This window comes from Cryptomeria japonica, chromosome 3 (genome assembly GCF_030272615.1).
Source record: "Cryptomeria japonica chromosome 3, Sugi_1.0, whole genome shotgun sequence".
NCBI lineage: Eukaryota > Viridiplantae > Streptophyta > Pinopsida > Cupressales > Cupressaceae > Cryptomeria > Cryptomeria japonica.
In genome coordinates this window covers 917,914,296-917,927,535 of record NC_081407.1, presented here as the reverse complement: position 1 = coordinate 917,927,535, position 13,240 = coordinate 917,914,296, and the positions used below count along the sequence as shown (strand labels likewise).

The 13,240-nt window shown below is 34.7% G+C and overlaps 1 pseudogene; it reads left to right on the top strand.

Annotated features, from left to right (window-relative positions):
- Positions 1-10,348: 10,348 nt before the first annotated feature.
- Positions 10,349-11,790, top strand: LOC131077752 (glucan endo-1,3-beta-glucosidase-like; annotated as a pseudogene).
- The last annotated feature ends 1,450 nt before the right edge of the window (positions 11,791-13,240 follow it).

Below are 13,240 nucleotides of genomic sequence, written 5' to 3'. Positions count from 1 at the left end.
TGTCAAGGTTGTGTTTGCATTATCAGAGAGAGGTTTGTGTGCGAACAATTGATTTATCCTTTGGTGTTGAGTTTGTGGTAAGATTGGTGTTGCATGGAAGACATTTGTGCTTAATCAGAACTGTAATCAGGCATTTGGAGATGCTATTCTTTCTATTCATTTCTTCTAGATTGTAGTATGAATCTTATTGTAAGTCAGTGAGACTTCCCTGAGGGTTGTAGCCTTTTGGGCCATTATATTTGAGCAATGAGCTCTAGGCAGTGTGCTTGAATGCATGTGCATTCCCCAATGTAATATTTCACATAGTACTGCAGAGTATCATCTTACTATGGATAGGTTCCCACCTTGATTTTTACCTTAATTGGGTTTTCCATGTCAAAATCTTGGTGTTGTGTGTTGTGTTGTTAATATGCTTATTTGTCTTATTGCTGCAGTTTATTAGATCTTTGTTTTGTGGTTAATTTTGTTGTTCAGGTGAAGAATGACTCACCCCCACTCCCCTCTCAGTCTTCCCTCTTGGCTACTACTAACACAACCATCCTCATCTTGTGTAATTAGGGTCTTTAATATAATAGATTGTGCTACATTTATTTACCAATTATATAGAAGGTTGTGAATATCATATTGCATCCTAAGAAATTAGTTTTTTTTTCTTGATTATTTCAATTTTGAGTGTCATGGCTTCATAAGGTATCGCTATATGTCATATTTTTTTGTGCCCATATCCTATTTTCTCTAAAGGGAAATTACAATTCTACCATCAATCTTCATTCATTGTATGCTTATATCACAAATGTATACTTTTTAGTATAAGATAGGATCACCTAATCTTGTTAATTTAGCATCTATGGAAATTTTCTAGATTAAATAAGAACTTGAAATTTAAAAATCTACATTCATTAGACTTATGTTGAAATATAACTGATTGATTTACTCTTATAAAAATGGATTTTTGTGGTTTAGGTACTTGATCCATATTATGGTCCTATGATATTTGCTTGATAAGAGGTGTTGTTGTTCATTTCTATACTAATCCTCACCCTAAGGCCTGCATGTAAGAGTTATCTAATGTTTGAGTCTTACAATTAAAAAATAGAATGGTTCCCCATGAAAATATGACTCTTTAATATGTTTTTATTGCTATAGTTTGTTGAGGATTACTTACATTTCAATCATATATTTGTAACTTTGGGTAGCTTGATTGAATTATGAAACTATAGATAAAATATTGTCACAAATCTCTATAGATATATTTAATTTCTAGGTGCTTACAAAATAATTAACCTAGTAGAATACATCATACATGATCCTTTAAGGTTTTTTAAAGTCACAAAATCACAATACTTTTAGTAGAGATTTACAACAATAGGTTGTGTATAATGATCATAAAATAAATAAATTTTAAAAATATTTTAAATGTTTATTATTATTTATTTTGAGTGAGGGAATATATTTGTATCATTAGATAAGTGTCTAATCATATAATAAATTATCTAATCTAAATAAAAATCAAGTTATAATGATAAAAATTATAACTTTTAAATGAGTTTGATGCACTTGGATTTGACATAAAAAACACATCCTCTATACTTAATAAGTAGTAAACTGTCTCAATATTTTATGTATCAACTTTCAAAGACTTTTTGATAGCGTAAAATTTACATATAATAAAATAAGTTTACTACACCCTTTATATGTAAACTAATAGAGCTTTGATACCAAAAAGAGAAAATATAAGTCAACCTATTTGAGATCTTCTCATACTAGTATATAAAACCTAACCTTTTATAGTGAAAAATAAATCCTCTCGCTTATATAGAAAAACTAGGGTACATAATCTAGGATGAGAAACATGATTACTAGAGTTCACATGCATAAATAATATTTTAATGTCATAAATAGTGTCATCCAATATTGATATATGACATTAGGGTAAAAGAACACACTTGCAATCATGAAAATATAGTCTCAAATATGTTCCATTAAAGTACTCATCAAATCACTACCTAAATATTTAAATAATAAGACATAGAATCACCAAATGGTACGTGTAACTCCTCTTTATAACTCTTTTATCCATTAACTCTTTTATGCATCCAAAAACCTTTTACATTTCCTACAAAATTTTGCAAGGGTCGTAGCTTTTGATCCAAAGTGCTAAGTGGGACCCTTTTTAAAAATTTGAAAAAATCATAGAGATTTATGGAATGGGCACCACTCTAGGTAGTGCTCAAAAACTAAGAATTTTTATTTTGGTAGAAACCTATGCTTACTAGCCAAAAAACTATGTTTTCTCATTTTAGACATGAAAACCACAAATTCTATAATATTAACATTAGGTGAAAGATGGAGACACCTTTGCAATGTTCTCTCACTTGCCAAACAAGAGAAAAAAAACTATCAAGAACATTTTATCTACTTGGTAGGGGTTGAGAGGCTCATAGACTCATAGTACCACATGAACTTATGTATGCTCATTAGCTTTATCAATACACCTAAAAAATAATTCAAATTGACAATATTTCTTAGCATCACCCTCACATCCTCTACCATATCTTAAAAAAGGCATTGAACATCAATATTCTTTATCCTCGCATTAAAATTTTGGTTCTTTGTTAGACATATACCAATCTAACTTTTCCACAATGAGCTGTAATAGATAATTCCTCTAGTCCAATATATGAACACAATCTATTAAGCTAGGTGAATTCTTTAAAAGCATGATATAATAAAATATACATTATTTTGGCAATGGTTAAATAAATCAAAACTTGTCACTTACTCATCCAGCTAACTATACCACCAAAACATAGTGAAAAAATATCAATTGTTGTATATTCTATATAGCTCCCATTCTTATATCCTTTGACTATCTTGATATTTGCTTTATATGTAAATTTGTGAGTACTAAATTATTTGAGATGAATTATTATATAGGATTCTTATGCACCTAAAAGAAGGGTGAGAATCTAATTGTTTATCTTGCATATATGCCAATTTCATTTCCTATTTTTTTGTCCATCTTAAGGAATTGTCTTGATACATATATATGATGAGAACCATGCAATTGTGTTTAATGTTGACTTCATTTATCTATCCTTTTGCTACCTTCATATGCACATCGAGCTCTATACATAATACCACTTAACATATCCATATGTTCACATATTCCTATACATTCATCCTATCTATTTTATTTTCATAACCACACCTAGACTTATATTCATTGAATTGTTGTCAACTCTTATCTATCCCTTATTTTCTCCAAGATGTGACTACAGTTGAAAGGACTACCTCATAGGCACAATCTAATCCTATCCTAATTGAATTGAAAATGTCAGGCCTAACAAACTAAACACACACCTACATTGTTTGATATTTTGTGCTCCTTTTTGAAGACATTTATTACATTCACTTCAATATTCTAATCATAATTTTCTCATTAAGATATGACTTCTCCTAGAGATTTCAAGGAATTATAAATTGAAACAATTTGGATCTTGGTGCACTAAAACCAATCATGAATCTATATTTTAGGCAGTTATTTGTCATTTTCAATATTTCTCAATATTGTAGGGATTGATTTAAACTGAAATCTCATTTCAATCTATTTAGACTAAGGTCTTTCAATACAACCAATCTTTAAGCTGAAAGAAACATTAGAGTAGAATTCCAAGTTAAGGTTAGGTTGAGTTCAATTCTAGAGGTGATCAGAAGCAAATCTAAAACAGTGGAAAAATATTTTTATATTTGTTTTTAGTTTTTCCATATATTAGTAATTGGCATTTTTGAAGGCCTTCGGGGCATTTTTAGCCCTTGAAAGTTTGACTCGTCCTTTAGAATATTTCCATAGGAAATTTCTTTTAGGACTTCACCTCCAACTCCTGGAGACCTTTCCAACGAGTTAAACGGCTCGTAATTTAAAGTCATATGCAGAAAGTTGGGACTAGTTAAAGTTAGGACAAAATTTTATATAGTTTTTTTGAAAATTTCATAGTTTTAGATTTTATTATGTAAATAAACAAGATGTGATAGTTGGGTTTCGATTCTCAAGGATTTGTTGGTGACCCTTGGAATCCCTTGGACTGATATATGTTAGATTTTCGAATTGAATAGATCACTTTTTTTGGCTTGCTTCAATTCTATGCTTTCTTGTTCATGTAAACAGAATTTACAATACTGGAGGTTCTCACTCAGGTGTTGTCATCTGAATCCATAATTCGGATCAATGGTATTAGAGAAAGTTTGCTCCTATATGTCATATCACAAGTGATCAACATATCAAATATTGGGGTTGAAAACAAGGAATCTGTTAAACTACCTTCCTTTGAGACTCACACGATCGTAGATGGCTAAGTTGCACACTGATGATGACATTAAAAGAATAGTTGCAGATGCACTAACAAAACAACATGAAGAAATGATGGAGCAGTTCAAGAAAATGCTAGAAAGTTGTGGGTCACAAGAAAACCCACCATTCACAGGGTATACGCCATTCAAGGTGCAAGTGAATTTCGATATACCCACATTTCAAGGAAAGATCAATGTAGATGTTGTTGATGACTGGGTTTCAAAGCTTGAAGGGTATTTCTCTGTCAATCAGTTCTCAGATGAAGAGAAGATAACTTTCACTTTCCTCAAAGATGAAAATCATGTGAAAGATTCGTGGGAAGCAAAGTTAGCATCCAAGGCAGTAGAAAATGGTAGTACTTTTATTTTTGATCAAAAGCCCACATGGGGAGAATTTATGGAGCACATAAACAAAGAATATTTTCCTATTAATACATATGAACAGAAATATATGCAGTGGCAATTGCTTTGACAGAAGAAGAACCAAACTGTTCAGGAATATACTAATATGTTTCATGCCTTAGGAGCAAAGCTTGGCATCAAAGATTGTGAGAAGCACCGAGTTTTCAAATATCAAAGTGGACTGCATAGGTATATCCAAACCGAAATGGAATTCCTGAACATAGAGACTTTACCTAGTGCATATAAATTTGCTACCAAAATTGAGGAGAAATTCAAACAAAAAGGAAAGAGGGATAGTTTCGCAAACAACAGATGGAAGGGTGAAGGTGTCAAAACTACATGGGAACAAACCTCTAAGGAACCCTCTCCCAATTCTCCAACAAAAAAAACATGCAACATGAAGAAGACACAAGAAAATGATATGTGGTGTGAATTCCATAAGAGTCCCTCTCATAACACAAAAGATTGCAAGAACCATAAAAAACTTAATGATGGAGATGCATGAGGACAAGGTAGAATCTAAGGTGGTAGAAACTTGGACAGAAGAAAGTCATGAATAGATCATTGAGGTTGATCCATATGCCATGGTAGCTACTACAAAGATATTGCCCCGGAAGGATGAGGAGAGATTGTTCCATTCATAGATGTGGGTCGGAGGAAAATCCCTACACTTTATCATTGATAGAGGAAGTCAAAAGAACCTAATATCAGCAGAGATTGTGAAGAGACTTAATCTGAAAACAACAACCCACCTCCGACCCTATTCAATGGGATGGGTAAGTCAAGGGAGAGATATCTAGGTGCACCAGCAGTGTCGCCTTTCATACTCCATAAAGCCTTTCAAAGATGAGGTAATCTATGATGTGGCTCCTTTAGATGTTTGTGATGTTCTTTTGGGACAACCATATATGTACCAGTGACATGGTGTTTATGAGTGCAGGCCTCACAACGTGACAATTAGATTAGATGAGAAGAAATACCGAATACCAGAGGTAAGCCCTGCATACACTACCTCTTTGATTAGTGTCAAGCAATGTAAGAGGTTGGTTGCCAAAATGGGAACATTCATATTATTGATGATTCATTTTGAAGAAGAAAGGAAATCAATCTCTAATTCCCATGCCATCACAAACACCACGACACTGTAGAAAAGATCAATGGATCAAATTTTGATGAAATATAAAAATTTGTTTAAGTTACCAACTGAGGTACCAACACACTACGAAGTGAGACACACTATTGCTTTGATACCAGGAACTCCATTACCCAATGAACCAGTCTACCATAGGTCAATATTAGATAATAATGAGATTAAGAGGCAAATACACAAATTTATTGAGAAGGGACATATTTATCCAAGTGCATCACCTTGTGGCAACCCCATTGTTCTAGCAAAGAAAAAGGATGGAACCTGGAGACTTTGTATTGACTATAGGGAGTTGAATAAAATCTCAGTAAAAAATAGGTATCCACTTCCCCTGATAGATGACCTCTTGGACCAGCTTAGAGGGGCCCAATTCTTCACCAAAATGTATTTGAAATCAGGGTACCATCAAGTACCAATTGAATCAGTCGATGTGTGGAAGACAACTTTCAAATCTAAAGAGGGATTATTTGAATGGCTAGTGATGCCTTTTGGTCTAACAAATGCTCTAGCGACATTCATGAGAATGATGAATGATATACTTAGACCATTCACTGATTCCTTCATTGTGGTATATCTTGACAACATGCTCATCTTCAGCAAAACTTGGGAGGAACATTTGCAACATGTGGAAAAAATTCTCTGAACCTTACAAGATCATGGGCTTTATGCAAACAAAGAAAAGTGCTCCTTCAGTATGCAGAGTATCAGATACTTAGGATATGTTATTGATATTGAGGGTGTCCATGTTGATCCGAAGAAGATACAAGTGACTAAGGACTGGTCGTCTCCTAGAAATATCACAGAGTTACGAAGTTTCCTCGGGTTGGTAAACTTTTATCACAGATTTGTGTTGGGATTTTCCCATTTGTCTTGGCCTTTAAATCAGTCCTTGAGAGGGGAGACATGAGAAAAGTTTAAATGGACAAGTTCTCAACAAGAAGCATTCGAGGGGCTAAAATGAAGGTTATGTTGTGCACTAGTTTTATCTCTTCTTGACTTGCAACAGTCATTTGAAATACAAATAGATGCATCAGAATATGCTCTAGGGGCAGTCCTCATGTAGCATGGTCATCCAGTTGCATATCATAGTCAGACTTTTTCTAATACAGTGCGTTGTTATGCTACTTACGACAGGGAACTATATGCCATTGTTCAAGCCTGTAAGCAGTGGAAACATTACATTTTGGGTAAGGAGACTGTCATTCACATAGATCACAAACCTCTTCAATTTTTGCAAACACAAGGGAAGTTGTAGAATGATCGACATCAATGATGGTCAACATATCCTCAACAATTTCACCTCAATGTTCGCCACAAGAAGGGAAGCACTAACAAAGTAGCGGATTGTCTGAGCAGGCCTCCAATTGCAGCCATAAGTATGGTTTTGAACTCATGTGGTCATCAAACTGAAGCCTAGGCTTGCTTGTATGAGAACGATGTTGAATTTATAGATGTTTATAATCAATTGGTGAAGGGACATCAAGTGAATGACTTCTATTTGCAGGATGGAATGCTTTGCCACCTTAGCAAAATCTGTGTGCCCAAATTGTGAAATGATGTTATTTCATATATTCAAGCTTGTACTGCATGTGCTATTGCTAAATTTGGGTTGTATTCACCACATCCTATTCCTGAAAAATCTTGGCACTCAGTTTCTATGGACTTTATGTTTGGTCTTCCTACCACCAAAAGAGGCCATGATTGTGTGTATATTGTGGTAGATAGGTTCTCAAAAATGGCAGTAATAGTGGCATGTAAAAAAACAATTTCTGCAGAGAACACTGCAAAGCTCTTCTTTGAATACATTTGGGTTCATTTTGGTCTATCGAATACCATTATCTTTGATAGGGACAACAAATTTCTTAGTAAGTTCTGGTCTACACTATGGGAAAGGATGGACACAAAATTAACAAAGTCTACTGCTTTCCACCCTCAAACAGATGGCCAAACAAAGGTAGTGAATTGAATGATCATACACATCCTACGAATGTACCACTCAAAACATCCCCGCACATGGGATGAAAGTCTTCCATATGTTCAGCATAGCTACAACAAGGCAATTCATAGTTCAACTAGCCACAACCCATTTGAGGTTTGTCTTGGTTATCAGCCACTTGCACCCATGGATGTTGTCATACCACTTATTCAACCTGATCTAGTTCCACGTGTTGGTAAGGAGGAAGATAAGGCAGCCCAATTCATTGATAGAATTCATCATCTGCAACAACAAGTTCATGAAATCTTGGAGCACACCAATAAGAAATATAAGGAGAGACATGGTAAGCATTGTACTCCTCATAATTTTCAAGTCGGGGACAAGGTGTGGTTGCATATCCAGAAGGAACAATTGCAGGGTGCCAATAGGAAGCTTCGTCCTCTACATCATGGGCCATACACCATCATCAAGCAAGTTGGTGATAATGCTTTTGAGATTAATTTACCTCCATTTTTGGGTCTTAATCCAATCTTCAATGTGGAACTCTTGAAGCCATATTTTCCTCCACTATTAGATGTTGCAGATGTGGAAGAATCAATCTCCACTACAGAATTGAATCCAAATGCAACTACCCCATTCCAATGCAATCAGATTGTGGACACCATGGTGAAAACACTCAAACAACAGCAGATTTACTTGTACAAAGTGGTTCGAGCAGGGCAGATTGCTCAACAAGGAAAGTGGTTTACCAGGGAGCATATTCAAGAATGTTTTCCTCATTTCATTTAGAGTGTTGATGCAATGGGGCCCATTGCTTTCCAAGGGCAAAGTAATGATTAGAAGCAAATCTGAAACATTGGAAAAATATTTTTTATATGTTTTTTTTTAGTTTTTCTATGCATTAGTAATTGTCATTTTTGAAGGCCTTCGGGGCATTTTTAGCACTTGAAAGATTGGCCTATGCTTTAGAATGTTGTTGTAGGCAATTTCTTTAACGATTTCACCTCCAACTCTTGGAGACCTTTCCAACGAGTTAAATGGCTCGTAATTTCAATTCATGTGCAGAAAGTTAGGACTAGTTAAAGTTAGGACAAAATTTTATATAGTTTTTTTAAAATTTCATAGTTTTAGATTTTATTATGTAAATAAACAACATGTGACTGTTGGGTTTCGATTCTCAAGGAGTTGTTGGTGACCCTTGGAATCCCTTGGACTGATATATGTTGGATTTTCAAATTGAATAGGTCACTTTTTTTTGGCTTGCTTCAATTCTATGCTTTCTTGTTCATGTAAACAAAATTTAGAATACCGCAGGTTCTCACTCAGGTGTTGTCACCCGAATCCATTATTCGGATCAAGAGAACTAAATCATAGTGGCAGACTTACACAAAATCTACAAACCCATTTTTTAACAATTTATAGTGAAAAATGAGATTTAAAGACACATCAAATAGCATGATTATATTTTTCAAAACTGAAAATCAAAATATTCCAAAATATTTATCAATTAACATTGTTATTTGATTTTAGAGCCAAGTATTGGTGTCCTATTTCCTTTTTAAATACCACAAATCCACTTGTCAAAAACTTACTATTTATCTATGATCTATTAAATTTGTATTTGTATATGCATTATTATCGTATTGACCAAGACTAAAAAAAATTAGCCTGGCCCTTCTCGTCTTAAAAAATATATTTTTAATTTTATTTAAAAATATAATAAATGCCCACGTGCCGTTGTCACATCTGTGCCATCTGCAATTGAAAATTTAAACGATGGTCTTCGTAGCTTATTCTACAACTGTCTCGGAAAGTTTCCAAAATAATGGATCTCATAGATGACAAGTTTTGTTCGTACTCACATTTATTTGATTCAAGTGCAAAGACTCTGACTTGAGGCAACGTCTGTAAATTAAAAAAGGTTGTAATCTGTTTTTTATTTAATTAGTTAATACGATCAATGTATATTTAGATGTATGGTTAGACAATACCTTGATTTGATGACAAAGTGAATATTAATATTGTAATTTATAAATGTTGCACTGTGTATAATGGTAGAACATTTAATTATTAACAATTTATTGAAGGTTAAAATTAAGTTTTTCATGTTTTTAAAAGATTTATGTGGTTGGTCTTTAATTTTCAATGTGGTATTTATTTTTACAATACAAAGTTGAGTCTTGTATAAAATTCTAAATATTAATTTTAAATATTAATTTTTATATGAGATTAACGTGGATTTATTTTGTAGAGTTTAAAATTTCCAATGTCTTTATATGATATAATTACCTGTTTGTTTCTAAATCTACATTGTACTCACACGTTTTCTTATGATGGATACATTATTGATCTTACGCTATTTGATTGCATGCTTATCATTACATATGCAATTACTTTCACCCACAAATACACAAATCCTTATGATGTATACATTACTGATCTTGCATGATATGATTATACGTTCATCTATTCTCATGCTTGAATTTGTTTTCTTTAATTATTTGCAAATCAGCATGGCATCCCAACAAGAAAATAAGAAATGTTATGCCTTGGCTCTTTTTATTGTTGTTTCATTCTGCATAAGAACATGCATGTGAGATGACTTCTTATTTAGGGATTAAATTAGATTTGATATCTTCTTTACTTGTTTTCATTATTGTTGCAATCAGGGTATTTATCAAGAAATGTTATCTGTGAAACTCTATAGAAATGCTGTCGACTTATTAATATTTTTTCATATTTTCTTTTTTAAACGATGATCATATTAAATAGGAATTAAATGCTGTTCTGCAAAACGTAAGTCTTTGAATTCATATGGACAAAATCTGCCGTCTATAACTGATCAATATTCCCACTTCTATTAAATCCTTTCCTTTTTCTGTTTACTAGATGGTGGAGAAGATAGGAAAATGCTACGGAATGCTTTCGAATAGTATGCCTTCTAAAAGCGACGTGGTGAATCGATCTACTCAAGTCGAGAAATAAGGAAAGGTGAGACTATACGAAGCAAATCAGGATGCCCTGCAGGCACTGAAGGGCTCTGGAATAGAAGACTGAAGGTGATCAGGCTGCGGCAAACGGATGGGTCAATGACAACATTCGCCCATTTTCCTCTTCTGTCAACATCAAATACATTGCAGTCGGAAACGAGGTTTACTCTAAGTATCTCCTGCCCGCGATAAACAATATCCAGAAGGCCAATCTACAGAACAAGATCAAAGTCTCCACACCACACGCAGCGTCCGTGCTGTCCAACCCATATCCTCCTTCTCAGGGAACTTTTGCCCCGGATATGAGAGGTATACTAAAGTTTCTGTCAGATAACGGCTCCCCTTTCATGGCCCAAGTCTATCCATACTTCAGCTACAAAGGCGACAGAAATTCAATTTCAGCAGACTATGCGTTATTCATATCGAGAAATACTGTCATGAAAGATGGCGGTCGAATGTATAAGAACTTGTTCGACGCTATGGTGGAAACTTTTGTATCTGCTATCGAAAAGCTTGGACACCCCAATATTCCAATTGTGATAACTGAAAGTGGGTGACCTTCTGCAGGCACTGATATAGCTACTGTGGACAAGCGCGGACATACATCAATAATCTCATCAGGCATGTTTTGTCCACTGAGGGAACAGCAAAAAGGTCTGGAAGGACGATTGAGACATATATTTTTGCACTGTTCAATGAGAATCAAAAGGGTGAGGATGAGGAGGAGCGCCATTTTAGTCTGTTTGAAACCAATCAAACTCCTGTATACCCAGTGAACTTCTGACCTTGATGACGAACCAATATATGCTTTAGGTATAGGTCTCGTGACCATAAATAAAGTGGTAATTACACTCCACGCGCCATCGTTTAAGCTACAATAAAATAGGATTTGTCCTGTCGCCATCCTCATCGCTGAGAGCGAATAAGTATTTCAATAATGTTATATTAATACTATGTTTCTTTGTTGGGTATGTTATGTTAATTTAAAATGAGCAGAGAAACAAAATAAAGAACAACTAAACTAAGATGAAAACAAATATAAATGGATAACACGAGTTTTAACGTGGTTCATCAATTAATGGCTACATTCACTTAGAAGCAGGGGGAATCATCTATTAATCAATACACCAATACATGGACTGCACACATTTATTTATGCATTCAGATTCAGTTATGAATCAAAGAGTTGAGAATGCGAATGGTCATTTGACTATTGGGCTTCACATTCCCAACAATCTCACCCATGAAGGCCAACCAGTATAGCCATGCACAATAACATCCTTGCTTCCATTCCAAAACTCACATTACAACCAGACCCATAGAAGATTTTAATTTCACCAAACTTTTTTTATGAACACTTAAAATCAATCTTCTCCAAAATAAATCAGAGTAAAAAACGTCTTCTCTTACTAATTTTTCAGGCACAAACTCAACCATCAAATCACAACCAAAAATACTACTTTCTGCAGGTTCAAAATTACTCCTCCATCACGGTCACCTTCTCTTGTTCTCCCCCTTCACAAAACATCTAAAGGCCTATCATCTTCCTTACACACCATGGGATTTACCTCAAGGTGCAGAAAAAAACAACCACTATAGTAGACTTCAAATTTGGCTTTACTTCTCCTAGTTGTCGCATGAGCTCTGTGATAAGCACAATGTGACCCAAGTAGTCAGTTGTGCCACAACCCCATAGCTTATCACCCTCAATGCTCAAGTAGAATGGGTGAAATTTTGATTCCTCGGGGTTACCAAGCACTTCATCCATGTGGGAGCCAACGAATGAAATAAGTTTGTTCTTAGTCCTTGAATACTCCACAATAATCCTCCTTCTAAAATCATCAACATGATACCTAGATCCCTTTCATCGTAGTTATTTTGCTTTGTCTGCTTCAACACAAAATAGTTGAATCCATTGCAGAGCCCTCGCTCACTCGCCACCACCTCTATAGCCATGGGTCCAACCTCCATTTGCAACAATTCTTTTAAGATGTAGAACAACTACACTAACATTTTATAGGATATTTTATAATATATTTCCATCATTTCTTTGAGTTGGGCATCTGGGATTTTGGATTAGAATCACCCTTGTATTTGCCACCTAAAGAACAAACAGGGGAACAACCATGGGACCCACCACCACCACACCACTACCATTGTTTTCTTCCTACTCCACCTCCTCTCTTAGATGCAACTCTATCATTGCACACCCTAAAGCATGCTCAACTGCACACAATTCTTCCTCCATCTTCATACACTAAACAACCAATTCCTTGCCCTAGGGGTCTTTGTTAGCTGTAGCATTTCCTACAATCTGATTCAGATGGTGTATTTCATCTTGACCAGTAGATGAGGCTTTCTCCACACCTTCAACTTATCTCCAACATCAAGCTCCTTGACAACCTCTGGGTCAAG